Consider the following 13,962-nt stretch of genomic DNA (forward strand, 5'->3'; position numbering starts at 1 on the left):
CCTGGGCTTAAGTGATCCTCCTGCCTCAGCCTCCTGAGTAGCTGGGACCACAGGCGCACACCACCATGCCTGGATAATTTATTTTTTATTTTTGTAGAGATGAGGTCTCGCTGTGTTGCCCAGGCTGGTCTCAAACTCCTGGTCTCAAGTGATCTTCCTGCCTTAGCCTCCTGAGAAGCTGGGATGACAGGTGTGAGTCACCATGCCCATTTCAGACATTTTTCTGGCCACTTAAATTAATAAGTTTTTCTGTTACATACTTATGTTTCCATTCCACAGTAAGTGCATTAAAAAAGAAATCTTCTCTGTGTTTCTTAAAATTTGATGAGAATTTGTACCTCAACCCATATTCTAAACAAGAGTCTTACAAAAACTCTGACACACTGGTGTATCATTAGGAATGCCAAGCTTATCCTGAATAATTGAGAGATGGCTGGATATTCTACTCCTTGACTGACATTTACTGATGTATGTGTTACCATTGGTCTTGGAGCGATTGCTCGTAGCTACTCCTGGTTAGAAACCCAGTTCTATCCTAGGTTATGTGAATAGTTAAGTGGACATTTCTTAAACATTTTAAACAATTATAAAAGGATGTTCTCTTATTAAGAAGAACAACAGCATAATTCAGATAAAGAGAGACATTTTCTGCAGGCCAAAAGTACTATAATATGTTAAGCTCTGGGGTTGGTTTAGTTACTTTGTACTTAACCTTGATCTCAGCCAGATGCTGAAACAAAGACCTTGGGATTTTTCTTATCTGCTGCTTTGTCAGAAGAAAATTGCCTAAGGAGTCAGCTCTTAGGGAGAGAACCCTTAAAGGACAGTGAAGTTATCTGAGCATCTCACGTCCATAAACCTTTGTGCAGAGCTAAGGGGCTGGGTAATTGGAGCACTGCTTTCAAAGTGGCTTACTATTTCTGACCTTCCTTGAATTTCAGTAAGAGAAATTGGGGAATGATTATCTCTGAAAACGTTTTTAAAGCACATTTAGGACACTTTCCTCATTGCATTTATTTGCCCATTCCCAGCGTCATTCTTCTTTCCTAAAGGTGGAATCCAAGAAAGATTTTTAGATTTCCATAATTTTTAGCCATTTGAAGAGCCCACATTTTTTATGAGCAACACAACTGGAAAATTGTCTTTGAGAATGTAACATCTTTGGAATTTTCTAGACCTGCTTAGTGATGAAGCAAGGAGTGTACAGGAATGTTCTATGAAGGTAGCTGCTGCTTTGGTCCTGGAGAGGGAAGAAAGATCAGTGCATGTTATTAAGTGCCTTCTGTTTTTAACCTCAGTCTTGAAAGTTGTTTTTTTAAGATACACTTTTTTTGTTTCCTAAATGGACCTATATATTAAAATGTGTACCTTCAGTGCAGTTCCTGTATGTCTGATGGTATTTTTTTTTAAACACTCTTAAGTAAGGGTAACTCCTGGTTGATAAACTTGAACATGACAGTTTTTAGCACGTGCCTTATGTTCTAGATACTGCTATCTAGTGTGGTCCAAATGAGGCCAAGCACTTGTGTAGCTTCCGTGTAATAACAGCCATACCTTGTCTTTTGAATTGAGTCGCTCAGTTTAATAACCTGCACCCCGGGCACTTAAGTCACTTTTGTTAATAGCAGCGGTCTGATGATGCTGAGATGGTCTATCTGTTAGGTCAGATGGGAGATTCTTCTCTTGTGCATCCACACTTAGGTCTGCTCAGATAACAGAAGGTGAAGGCTAGCTGGGTGCAGTAGCTCACGCCTGTAATCCTAGCTAGCCCTCTGGGAGGCTGAGGCGGGAGGGTCACTTGAGCTCTGGAGTTCGAGACCAGCCTGAGCAAGAGCGAGACCTTGTCTCTACTAATAATAGAAGGAAATTAGCTGGACAACTAAATATATATATAGAAAAAAATTAGCCGGGCATGGTGGCACATGCCTGTAGTCCCAGCTACTCGGGAGGCTGAGGCAGTAGGATTGCTTGAGCCCAGGAGTTTGAGGTTGCTGTGAGCTAGGCTGATGCCACGGCACTCTAGCCCGGGCAACAGAGTGAGACTCTGTCTCAAAAAAAAAAAAAAAGAAGGGGAAGACCATAATTGGGTGGTTTTCCAGACCTGCTGGTGACATGACTCTAGGTCTTCTAAGCGTGTACTTCCTTTCTAAATGTTATCTCTCCACTTAAGGGATATCTATTAATAAAACAAAAATTCAGAAACACCAAAAAAAAAAAAAAAAATCCACAGAACCTTGTATTTTATATTTAATTTTGTATGTATCTCAGTAAATCCATCATTCTTTTAATTTTTATTATTTTTTGAGCAGCATTGTTTTGGAATATAAACATTGAATTGAGCAAGCGTGGTTTTTTCTTTCCCTTTAAAATTAAAAAAAAAAATTGATATATTCTTTCTAAATACCCAGCCAGAAACATAATGTTAATACATAATGATCTCTTAGTAAATTATGTACTTTAAAAATTAAAACATTTGAATAGTTTTCCCAAGTATTCTATTTTTGCTTTGGATTTTCCCCTTATCTAGAGAATCGTGCACTCATGGGTAAGTAAGATATTATTTAAATTTTTCTATTATTTCAGCTTGGTTATTTGCATTCCAGTCTTCTGCTTTTAGTGGGAGAACAACTGGGGAAATTGAAAAGGTCCCTACTTCTTTCTTTTCCTGAAAATAAAAAAAAAATAACATTTGTCATGTTTGCTTACTAGATTTAATAGTTTGCCAGTATAACACGTGAAAATAAAGACATACTCTTTTGCTGTTTTATAGGACATCCCAACCACTCAATAGGTATAAAAGGAAAAAACAAATACATGATGACACATTCTTTTAGAGTTTTCTTGGTGGTAGCAAGAAACCAAATTACCATACTGCCTTACGCTGACACGAGAATGACCATAGCAGATTCAGAGGTCAGTAACAGGGAGCCTAGAAAACTTTCTTTCCTGGCCGTCCAGGCTGTTGGGATTGTGATCTGACCTGTCACGGTGCTCTGATGGACCCTTGTGTCTTTTCTCCTCATTATTCTAACAAGGCATGTCTTCCTTAGAACATAGGAGAACAGCTGTTCACCTCCAGTAGAGTTTCCTCTTTAAACATACTTCACTGACAAAGACAATAGATTAAATAAAAATAGGGCTTTGAATATATTAACTCCAGGAAGAGAATAACTCACGTTAACCCTGCGCAGGCTTGTGAGGGTGTTTTGGTGAGTGTACAGTGAAGTTCCACAGTGGCATTGAGGGTAGGTACAAGAGGGAGACAAGATAAATACAGTTGACCCTTGAACGATGTGGGGGTCAGGGGTGTCCCCCCCTCATTGAAAATCTGCATATAACTTTTGACTCCCCCCAAACTTAGCTACTGATAGCCTACTGTTTGACTGGAAGACTTACCAATAATATAAACAGTTAACACATATTTTGTATGTTATTTGTTATATACTGTATTCTTAAAGTAAGCTAGAGAAAAGAAAATATAACTGAGAAAATTGTAAGGGAGAGAAAGTATATTTATTATGCATTAAGTGGAAGTGAGTCAACATTAAGGTCTTCATCCTCTTGATCTTCATGTTGAGTAGGCGGGAGAGAAGGAGGAAGAGGAGGGGTTGGTCTTGCTGTCTCAGGGGTGGCAGGGGCTGAAGAGGTGGAGGGGGGAAGGGGAGGCAGCAGAGGCAGGCATACTTGGTGTAACTTTCACTGAAAAAAATCTGCATATAAGTGGATCCACACAGTCTAAACCCATGTTGTTCAAGGGTAAATTGTACAAGATAAAATTTTATTATCTAAATGCTGACTACATTATAAAAATATTAAAAATGTATAATAGTAAAGGGATGCTTATAGAGTCCTCCTTTTATCTTTGGCAGTGACTAATTTGAATTGAGTTTGGCCCGGCCTGAGTTCACTTCAGAATTATTTCATTATGCCTATTTATTATTCGAAGCCTGCTTCTTTGTTCTTAAAAAAGAAAATGATACGAAATCCTTTGGCTTAGCAACCATTTTTACCAGGCTGTGGAACTGTGATATGACCACTTCACATTTACTAATGCTCTTGTACCCTTTTTCTTTTCATTAGGAACAACTTATTCCCACTAAATTCTTCTCTTATTTTTATGTTCGTAAGAAAAGGGAGCAGTTCTCCACATCAAATAGAGTTGCCTTTTAAAAACTCACTCTAATGACAAATAGAGCAAACAGTAATAGGAATTTGAATTAAGTTGTCTTTGGAGGAGTGCCTCATTGGTTAATACCTCATCATTTTGGGGGGGCCCTACGTTAGTATGGGTATGATTGTCTATAATGGTATTATATTGTAGTTTTATAATGGTACTATGTTGCCCATTTTCTTGCCTGTCTGATATTTAATATATTTAAAATTTGCTAATAAGAGTGGATCTGAACAAAAGTTAAGAGTACAAAAAAAAAAAAAAAAAGAGTACAGAATCAGGGAATAGAGAAGAGAGAACATGATCTGTATGGATGTAGGGGGAGGCCAGAGTTCAGCCCCGTCCCCACCTGCCACTCTCTGCCTTAAAAAGTTGAGGGAGCAAAAGCATTTTTGAAGACCTGGCTTCTGGGAACAACAGGTCACAGGCTGGACCTAGAAATGAAACTCGGTAGAAGTTTGCATTGCCAACGCATCATCATATGCTAATGTTTTCTCAAAGGACTCGGGGAAACTGTTAGTGATGGGGGTTTTATTTTAAAACCTGGACTTTATTTTAATGTTTGTCAATCCCTAAGCATATTTTACATATGAAAGGAAGTTGTAAATGTCTTCACTAGCATTTAAGTGGCTTTCATCAAAACCACGTATGCACAATTAAGGCCATATGGTGGTGAAGCCTCACACATGGGGAAGTCCGGCATGCCACGTTCTGGAGGTTTTGGTGCTCCTGGGAGGAAGGATTTATTGTGTTTTTTCGGAAAAGATTTTTAAGCAAGAGAATGTAGAGACGAGTGCCCTCTGCTTAAAGAGAGTTACCGCTCACATCTGCACAAAATATGCCAAGGTCTTCGGTTAGTAGATGGTAAAGGACGCTTGAGTGGTGTGGGCGAGCCGCCCTTCTACGTGGTACCAGCCCATCAGAGCTGGGCGTGTCTCCTGAACCGATGCTTGTCTCAGCATGTGACTCGCCCTGAGTTCTGCCCATAATGGTTTCCTTAATAAAGATGGTCTTAGCTGTACTCTGCATGAGCCTTCAGTAGGATAGATAATGAATGCTAATGGACTTTGTGTTTTTTCAGGGAGTCATTTTTTTTTTTTTTTAAAGTCTGTAACTTAATTCAGTAACTGACCCTTTTCTGCTGCTGACCAATGTTTTTGTTTTTTTTCCAGTCAATTAGAAAATAAATGTTTTGAGAAATTGGCTTAGGTAACACTTGATGAGTATCTGTCTGTGTATAGGGACCTTCAGGGAAATTAAAGCTTTTGTTGTTACAAGGTAAGATGTACTGCTTCTATTGGCAGTTACTTCCTCCCTGAATTTATTAGTGCACAAGTTAATTCAATGAAGCAAATAGTTATTTTATATCTAGTATATAGAGAGAACATTTTGCTTAGTGTTGACCAAGATAGAAATATGAAAAAGAAATGTCCCATGTAATCAACTTGTTTTTCTAGAGAGGGAGTTAGACATAATTGAAAATTGTCATAGTAAATGACCAAACTTAATAGGGTATTTAGTAGACATATAAGTAAAATGCACTGAGGCATCTACAGAGGGAGGATTAAATCCGTGGAGGTGGCATTACTTGAACTGGGCATTGAAAAGTCTATCTATCTGTCTGTCTGTCTATCTATTAAAGGAGTAACATTTGTTTTTTAAGATAACCAAAAGTAATTCATAGTTGTTGTATAAAATCTAATGTGCCTGACAGCACATAGATCAAAGTGAAAATCACTCAATTCCCACCACATTACTTAGTCTCCACCACCCAGAAATAACTGTTACTGCTAGCATTTTTGGTTTTTATCTGTGGGATTTTCCAAACGTACACAAAAATAGAATAGCGCAGTGAGCCCTCCGTGTACCTGAAATTCAGCTTCAACAGTCAAGAACGTTTTTCCATTCTAGTTCCATCTGCCTTTATCCTGCTTTTGTGTTTTATTTTTTTGTTGTTCTTGGAGTTTTAGACGACAGCTGAGATGTTATAGCATTTAACCTACAAATACTTCAGTAAGTATTTTTTAACAGAGAAGCATTTAAAATAATAGCTACAGTGTCTTTACCATTAATGAATGTCTTTACCATTAATATCTTTTACTAGCTAGTCGTGTAAGCCCTGGTCCATGTTCAGTTTTCTGCATTGTCTCAAAATTGTCATTTGACAGTGCTTTGTTGGGATCAGGATCCGAGCAGGATTAACACGTTGCATCCGTGTCTTTTAAGTCCTTAATCTGCAACATTTCCCTTCCCTCCGTCTTTTCATATAATTTGTTGTAGGAGAAACTGGGTAATTTTTCTTGTCAGGCTACTAACATTTTAAGTTTTCTTTCATTTTTGTTCTTCTATGTGATCGTAGATATATTTTAAAATCAAAATTAGGATCGTACTATGTATGATGTTTTATAAGCTACTTTTTAAAAATTAAAAAAAAATTTTTTAAACCTGAGGAAGTCGAGGGATTATGAGCTACTTTTTATACTTAATTTGATAAGGACATTTTCCTATTGTTTACTTTTCTACAATTAGTTTTTATTTTCTGTTAAATCTTGTTGCATTATAGTAACTAAAATAGAGGAAGATGCATTTGACTGTTTTTAAAGTAAATCTTACGTTAATAATATGTATTACAACAGCAAACTAGTTGTTCCTTTTCTCCCTCCCCTCTTCCCTTCCTTTCTTCCTTTTTACTCCTGTAGCTGTTACGGATCTATATAATACTGGGGACGCAATTCGCTGGATTGACAGTCCATTTTATTTTCCCCAAGGAAGGTAGAAGATGATTTTGTAAAAGACAGCCTGATAATGGTTTGCTGACAGAATCAAAAATAGAGGAGGTGAATGGTGCTTATCCAGGCCCCAATTTTCTGTAGATTTACAACAGGAAGGGGGGGGACCCTACTTCTTATTGTCACCATAGCTGACCTTTATTAAAATGTTAAGCTTCCATTCTCACATAAACTTAGGACACTAAGGATTCTTAGTGATTAAAAGGGAACATGAGGCTGGGTGTGGTGGGTCTCACCTGTAATCCCAGCACTTTGGGAGGCTGAAGTGAGAGGATTGCTTGAGATCAGGGGTTTGAGAACAGCCTGAGCAACAGAGCAAGACCCTGTCTCTACAAAAAATAAAAAATCAGCCAGATGTGGTAGTACACATATCTGTAGTCCTAGCTACTCTGGAGGCTGAGATAGGAGGATCCCTTGAGCCTAGGAGGTCAAGGTTATGGTAAGCTGTGATGATGCCACTGTGCTCTAGACTGGGTGATACAGTGAGACCCTCTCTCTAAAATTTAAAAAAAGGGAACATGACTTTTAATTTAGTGATAACATAATTTTAATGTTTCTGTGTAAGGACCTTTTTCAGTTATTGTCAAGGTTTTAGTATGGGAAAGAGACTATTTGTGTAGGGTCATGTGGCTATCTAAGCATACGGGGTCTTGTGTTCCTCATTAGATAAATTCCCAGCTTCATTTGTGATGTTGTGGTTGTTCCTGGTAGTTTGTGTTGTCTGTTCCCTTACTTATATTCAGTAGAGGTGTTCTATCCATTATTGAGAGTGGGGTATTAAAGTCTCCAAGTATTATTCTAGAACTGTCTATTTCTCCCTTTATTTTGTCAGATTTTTTTCATATATTTTGAAGGTCTGTCATTGAGTGTATAAATTTTCTAATTGTTATATCTTCTTACTGTATTGTATATTTTATTGATATATAATGTCCTTCTTTGTCTCATGTAAACTTTTTTGATTTCAAATCTATTTTGTCTGGTATTAGTATAGCCACTCCTGCTCTCTTTTGGTTACTATTTGTGTGAAATATTTTTTTCTGTCCTTTCACTTTCAGTCTATTTGTGTCTTTGAATCGAAAGTGAGTCTCTTATTGATAGCGTGTAGTTGGGTTATTTTTTAAAATCCTTTCTGCCATTCTCTGCCTTTTGATTGAAGAGTTTAGTCCATTTACATTTAAAATAATTACTGATAAGAAGGGACTTCTGTCATTTTGCTATTTGTTTTCTATATGCCTTGTAGCTTTTTGTGCCTCATTTCCTGTATTACTCTCTTGTGTTTAATTGATTTTTTTATAGTGAAATCTTTAAATTCCTTTTTCTTTTCTTATATGTACTCTGTAGCCATTTTTTTTTGTGGTTACCACAGGAATTATATTTAACATTCTAAAGTTGTAATACCTTAATTTGAATTTATACTAGCTCAACTTCAATAACATACAAATTCTGCTTCTCTAACAGTTCTGTCCCCATCCCTTTTGATATTGGTGTCACAAAATTACATCGTTTACATTGTGTATTCAAAACATAAACTAATCATGAACTAATAAGAAACTATTGCATTGGTCTCTTAGATCACATAGAAAACAAAATGTGGAATTACAACAAATAGTACTAACTTTTAGACTAATATTTTTTTAAAAATGTATTAGTCTCATAAATCATATAGAGAACAAAATACAATTACAAACTATTGTTATAATAATGCTAGTTTTTATAATTACACATGTATTTACCTTTATTGAAATCTTTATTTCTTTATGTGGCTTCAAGTTACTGTCTAGTGTAATTTCATTTCACCCTGCAGGACTTCCTTTAGCATTTCTTGCAGGGCAAGTCTAATGGTAATAACCTTTCTCACCTTTTGTTTATCTGGGAAGGTCTCAACTTCTCCCTTACTTTTAAAGGACAGTTTTGCTGGAATAAGAGTCTTGATTGACAGTTTTTTGTTTTTTTAAATAGCGCTTTCAATATATCCTACCACCTTCTGACTGGCAAAGTTTCTGATGAGAAAATTGCTGATAATCTCATTTAGGATCTCTTGTATATGATGAGTTGCTTCTCTGTTGCCGCTTTCAAGGTTCTTTTTTCTTTAGAAAGCAATTATAATGTGTATCAGTGGGGTCTCTTTGAGTTCATCTTACTTGGAGTTCATTGAGCTTTTTGGATATTTATATTCATATATTTCATCAAATTTGGGAAATTTTTAGCCATTAATTCTTCAGATATTCTCTTTACCCCTTTCTTTCTCTTACCTCCTTTTGGAGCTCCCGCAACATGTATTTTGGTTAGCTTGACGGTGAGGTCCCTTACTCTGTTCACTTTTCTTTTTCTTTTCCTTTTTTTTTTTTTTAGAGACAGGGTCTCACTCTGTTGCCCAGTCTGGAGTGCAGTGGTACAATTAAAGCTCACTGCAACTTTGAACTCCTGAGCTCAAGGGTTGTTCTTGTCTTAGCCTCCCCAGTAGCTAGGACTACAGGTGCCAGCCAGCCTGCCTGGCTAATTAAAAAAAATTTTTTTGTAGAGATAGGGTCTCATTCTGTTGCCCAGGTTCATCTGGAACTCCTGGCCTCACTCAGTCCTCCCATGTCAGCCTCCCAAAGTGCTGGGATTACAAGTGTGAACCACTGTGCCTGGCCTCTGTTCACATTTCTACAATCTTTTTTCTGTTTTTCAGACTTGATAATTTTCATTGTCCTATCTTTAAGTTCACTGATTTTTTTCTTCTGCCTTCTCAAATCTGGCTTTGAATCTCTCTGGTAAATTTTTTATTTCAGTTATTGTACTTTTTAGCTTCAGAATTTCTTTTTGGTTTCTTTTTAGGTTTTCTGTCTCTTTACCAATATTTCCATTTTGTTCATGCATCTCTTTTTGACTTTCTCCACATCTTTCTTTAGTTCTTTGTTCATCTTTAGGATAATTATTTTAAAATCTTTGTCTAGTAGACCTGTTAGCAAGTATTTTTCAAGGACAGTTTTTGTTGATTTTTATTTTTTTATTTTTTTTTTTTTACTTTGAACGGGTCATACTTTCCTGTTTGTGTCTCTTATGATATTTTTTTGTTGAATATTGAACATTTGAATCTAATAATGTGGTAACTCTGGAAATCAGATTCTCCCCCTTTCTCAGGATTTGCTGTTTTTTGTTACTGGTTTTGTTTTATTGATTGTTGTAGGCTGTCTCTGTGCTAAGGATCAGCTTGAGCTATAAACTTAAGGCCTTTTCAGATCTTTTCTGAGCCTGTATCTTTCCCTGGGCAGGCATGGTCTCTTTCTGTCTTTCTTTGTTTTTTTTTTTTTCCATTTAGAGACAGGGTCGTGCTCTGTTGTCCAGGCTGGAGTGTAGTAGCAGAATTATAGCTCACTGCAGTCTCGAATTCCTAGGCTCAAGCAGTCCTTCCGCTTCAGCCTGCCAAGTAGCTGGGACCACAGATGTGCACCACCATGCCTGGCTAATTTTTAAAATGTTTTTGTAGAGGTGAGGTCTCACTATGTTGCCCAGGCTGGTCTTGAACTCCTAGGCTCAAATGATCCATCTGCCTTGGCCTCCCAAAGTGCTGGGATTACAGATGTGAACCACTGTGCCCGGGCTGCATGGTCACTTTCTAATTTTCCCCACATATGCAGCTGCTTTTGAATGTCCTAGTCTTTAATGTCTGGCTCCTAAAAGGGGTAAAGTAAAAAATGAAGGGGAGTAGAAAGGCACTGGTCCTTTAAATGCCTTGCTGTCACTTCACCCAGAGAGGAGGGGCTTGCAGCAATTGGGGAAAGTAGAACAACAGTGGCCTCTTTGCACCTCTGGGATCAGAAGCAAGCATCAGTGATCAGAGCACAGCTCCCTGATATTTGGAGGACATGGTCCTTTTTTCCCCACCCTGGCTCCTTCAAGCTGTGTGCAAGCTGCTCCAGGAACATGTGCACAGCTGCTACTGTGCTAAGAGACAGAATTGACCGAAATTAACTGCAATTTACTGTCCAGGTCTTCCCCTAGAAGTTGCATGCTTTCAGTAGGCTCCAGAGCTCCAAAATAATTATTTCAGACAGATTCTACCAGTGCAATTATTGTCTGGGTGGGGAGACAGATTCCTGGTGCTTCCTACTCCAGAATCTTCCCAGCATTTGCTTCTTGATTTTAAATTTTCATTTAGCAGTAGTTTCAGAGATATTATTTTTATTTCACTATATTCTTTGATCCTAAGTCACTTGATAACCTTATTATGTTCTTGTGAGATATTTTCTAAAGTTAAATTTTTAATAGACAAAATAAGTCCATTTACAAGGTGTAAGTCTCCATTTGTTCCCCACCTCTCCCTTCGTGGGTCCCCTGTTTACTTTTCACAGGTAAATAGTAAATACTTTGTTGATTTGGTATTTTTATTTTCATTTATAATATAAAAGCATTACATTTTTGTATTTTAGAAACTTTGCATAATTGATATTATATTTAATATCTGTAACTTTTTTTCATTCAGTTATATGTCTTAGCTATCTGTCCATGTTGGTTCGTATAAATCGAGGTCATCCTTTTTAACTGCTGCCTAATATTATGTAGAGCAGTCATGGGAATTGATATGCCATAGTTTTTCAGCCATTTTCCTATTGCTGGACTTCTAGGTTTTTTCTGATAGTTCTTGGTTATAAACAAGGCTACAGACAGTATCTTTGTCCTCGGCTCTGTGCATGTGGCATGTCTCTCTCCGCAGTTGTCAGGTTATGGGATATTGTAATAGATGCTCTCTAATTGTTTTACTGGAGTGGCTGCCATCAGCAGAGGGATGGGTCCTTTAATCTCATATGTTCATGTGGAAAAATGGCACAGGGTAAGAGCTAAATTTAAAGAACTTATTATTTATAAATAAGTAGGCCTCTATTAACTTATAATATTTGGCTCTGAAGTTTTTTAAAGACTGCTTGTATTTATTGCACTGTATTTGTTAGCAGATGTGAATTTATTTAGAAATAGAGAATTCTGTTACGAAATAATTACCAGTAAATTATTATAATTACCTTTGAGCTTTTGTATAAAAATAACAGATAGTTTTAGAATCTGTGCATTGGGGGTAAAGCTAAGTGTGAGGGTTGTCTTGAGTGCCTCTGAGGTTTGGAAGACCTTTTCAGTTGACCGCCAGTCTCTGTTCTCATGGCTGAAGAATGTGTTGTCTATGCGGCATCACACCTGCCTCATTGTGGACAGCACGGGCAGAGGGAACACGTAATTAGATGAGAGCCACAGCTGGGGCCAGAATAGGCACACGCCTCCTTCGCTTTCCCTTACAGTCCTGTTGGTTTCAGAGTAAAGAACGGTATTTAATATTCTTTTCCATTTCCTTCCAATGGTTGTCTGGTATGATGGGGAATATTTCTTTCTTCCTTTTGATCTCTTAAGAAAATTTAAAAAATGGAATGCTTACTTTATCAATGAATTATGTTTAGAAGCTTTGGTTTTTGAAGTTGTCAGTTTTCATATGCCACTTCTCTCTCCACAATAGTTATCATGTCTATTCCTTTTTATTTCTAAAACCCTCGAGCTGGAGACCTCATCGGTGTTCTGAGCCTCACTCTATCCATCTACCAAATGGGGCCAAGAAGCCAGGAGCCCAGCAGGCTTCCTGTGAGCATTGGGTGCCCGTTTTGGTGTCTCATAGGGACGCACGCTGTCAGCTGAGCAGGACCGGAGAAATCATTTAGTCCGACCATCTCCTATGACAGATGAAAGAACTGAGGCCGAATGTGCCGTAACATGTAGTTTCTCTCCCTTCCGTTTGTGCTGATTAAAATAATCTTTCTCACACATCCGGTCACCCTGTCACTCTGCTTCTTGAGAAAGCACAGGGGCAGCTTTTGCACAGGTCATTTTCCGTGCCTGCAGTTTCCCTTTCTTCTTGCCACCTGTCAGTCATCGTCCCCTCCTTTGAAACATAGTCAGGGTCATTTCCTCAGGAAGGCTTTTCTGGTTCATCCTGAAGCAGGGATATTATTTCAAATCCCGATCAACTCAAGTATATCCTTCAGTCTGGAAATTTGAACTTATTTGTGTGTTTCTTAGAAAACTGTATTATTTATAAAGAAGCTGTATCATAAAATGCTGGTTAAATAGGGGAAAAAGAACTTCTTTAAAACAAAGCCTTGTTAGCAGCCCAGTGTTATTTGTCTTAAAAGGGAAAGTTTCAATTGATGAGATATTTAAACTCACAGTCTGCTTTTAACATATTAACTGCACTCACAGACCTTTGTTCTGCTTGTTATACAATCACCTTTCAAGCCAGAAGTCCAGAGCTAAGGATTATGTTAAAGAAGTTAGAAGAAAACTATCCACTGATAATTCATGTGTCTTTGTATATGGATAAGTATTCTTGCAACTTTCTCCTAGTGCTCTTCTCTTTCTTCCATGCAATGAAAAGTGGTAAACATAATAAAAATATCATGTAACAGTATGCACTTCAAAAGAGAACTCACAGAGTTATATGTGGACTAATACATAAAAAGTCACATGAAAGCCAAGTTAGAAGCTTTCATAATCCTTAACGTGAATAAACAAATAACTGAATGAATGTTTCACTGTATAACACACATTTTAATTTAATTTCAAAGTATTTATTGAATAAATCCTTTTTCCATTCGAGAACTGCTTGTATATGCCACTAGTTTGTAATCAAATATTACTTGGTTTTGTTGGACCACTGGGGAAATAGGAAGTAAATACTATAGGCAGTTCCTCCTCTCAACACAGAGAAACGCATGTGTTGGGGTGTGTTTGTATGAAAAGATGGTAAGGTCTTAGTCTTATGCTTGGGTGTGAATGGAAAGAGGTATAATGGAATTTTACACTGGAAAGAACCTTAGTTGTTATCTCTTCATTTTGTAGATGGGAAATGTATATTTACAGAAATCAGGGCGTTTGCCAAAGTTATCTTGCTGTATAGTGTTGGCCCTAAGGTCAGAGCTCTGAGTTTGTGCAGATGGAGAGCACCGTTCGGATGCTTTTGGGAGAAACTCAGTAGTATTT

The 13,962-nt window shown here is 37.5% G+C and overlaps 1 protein-coding gene across 1 annotated transcript in view; it reads left to right on the plus strand.

Annotated features, from left to right (window-relative positions):
• SIPA1L1 (signal induced proliferation associated 1 like 1) overlaps positions 1 to 13,962 on the plus strand; it is a 355,295-nt gene that overhangs the window by 79,717 nt on the left and 261,616 nt on the right. The window lies entirely within an intron of this gene.

This window comes from Eulemur rufifrons, chromosome 2 (assembly GCF_041146395.1).
Source record: "Eulemur rufifrons isolate Redbay chromosome 2, OSU_ERuf_1, whole genome shotgun sequence".
NCBI classification, from domain to species: Eukaryota; Metazoa; Chordata; class Mammalia; order Primates; family Lemuridae; genus Eulemur; species Eulemur rufifrons.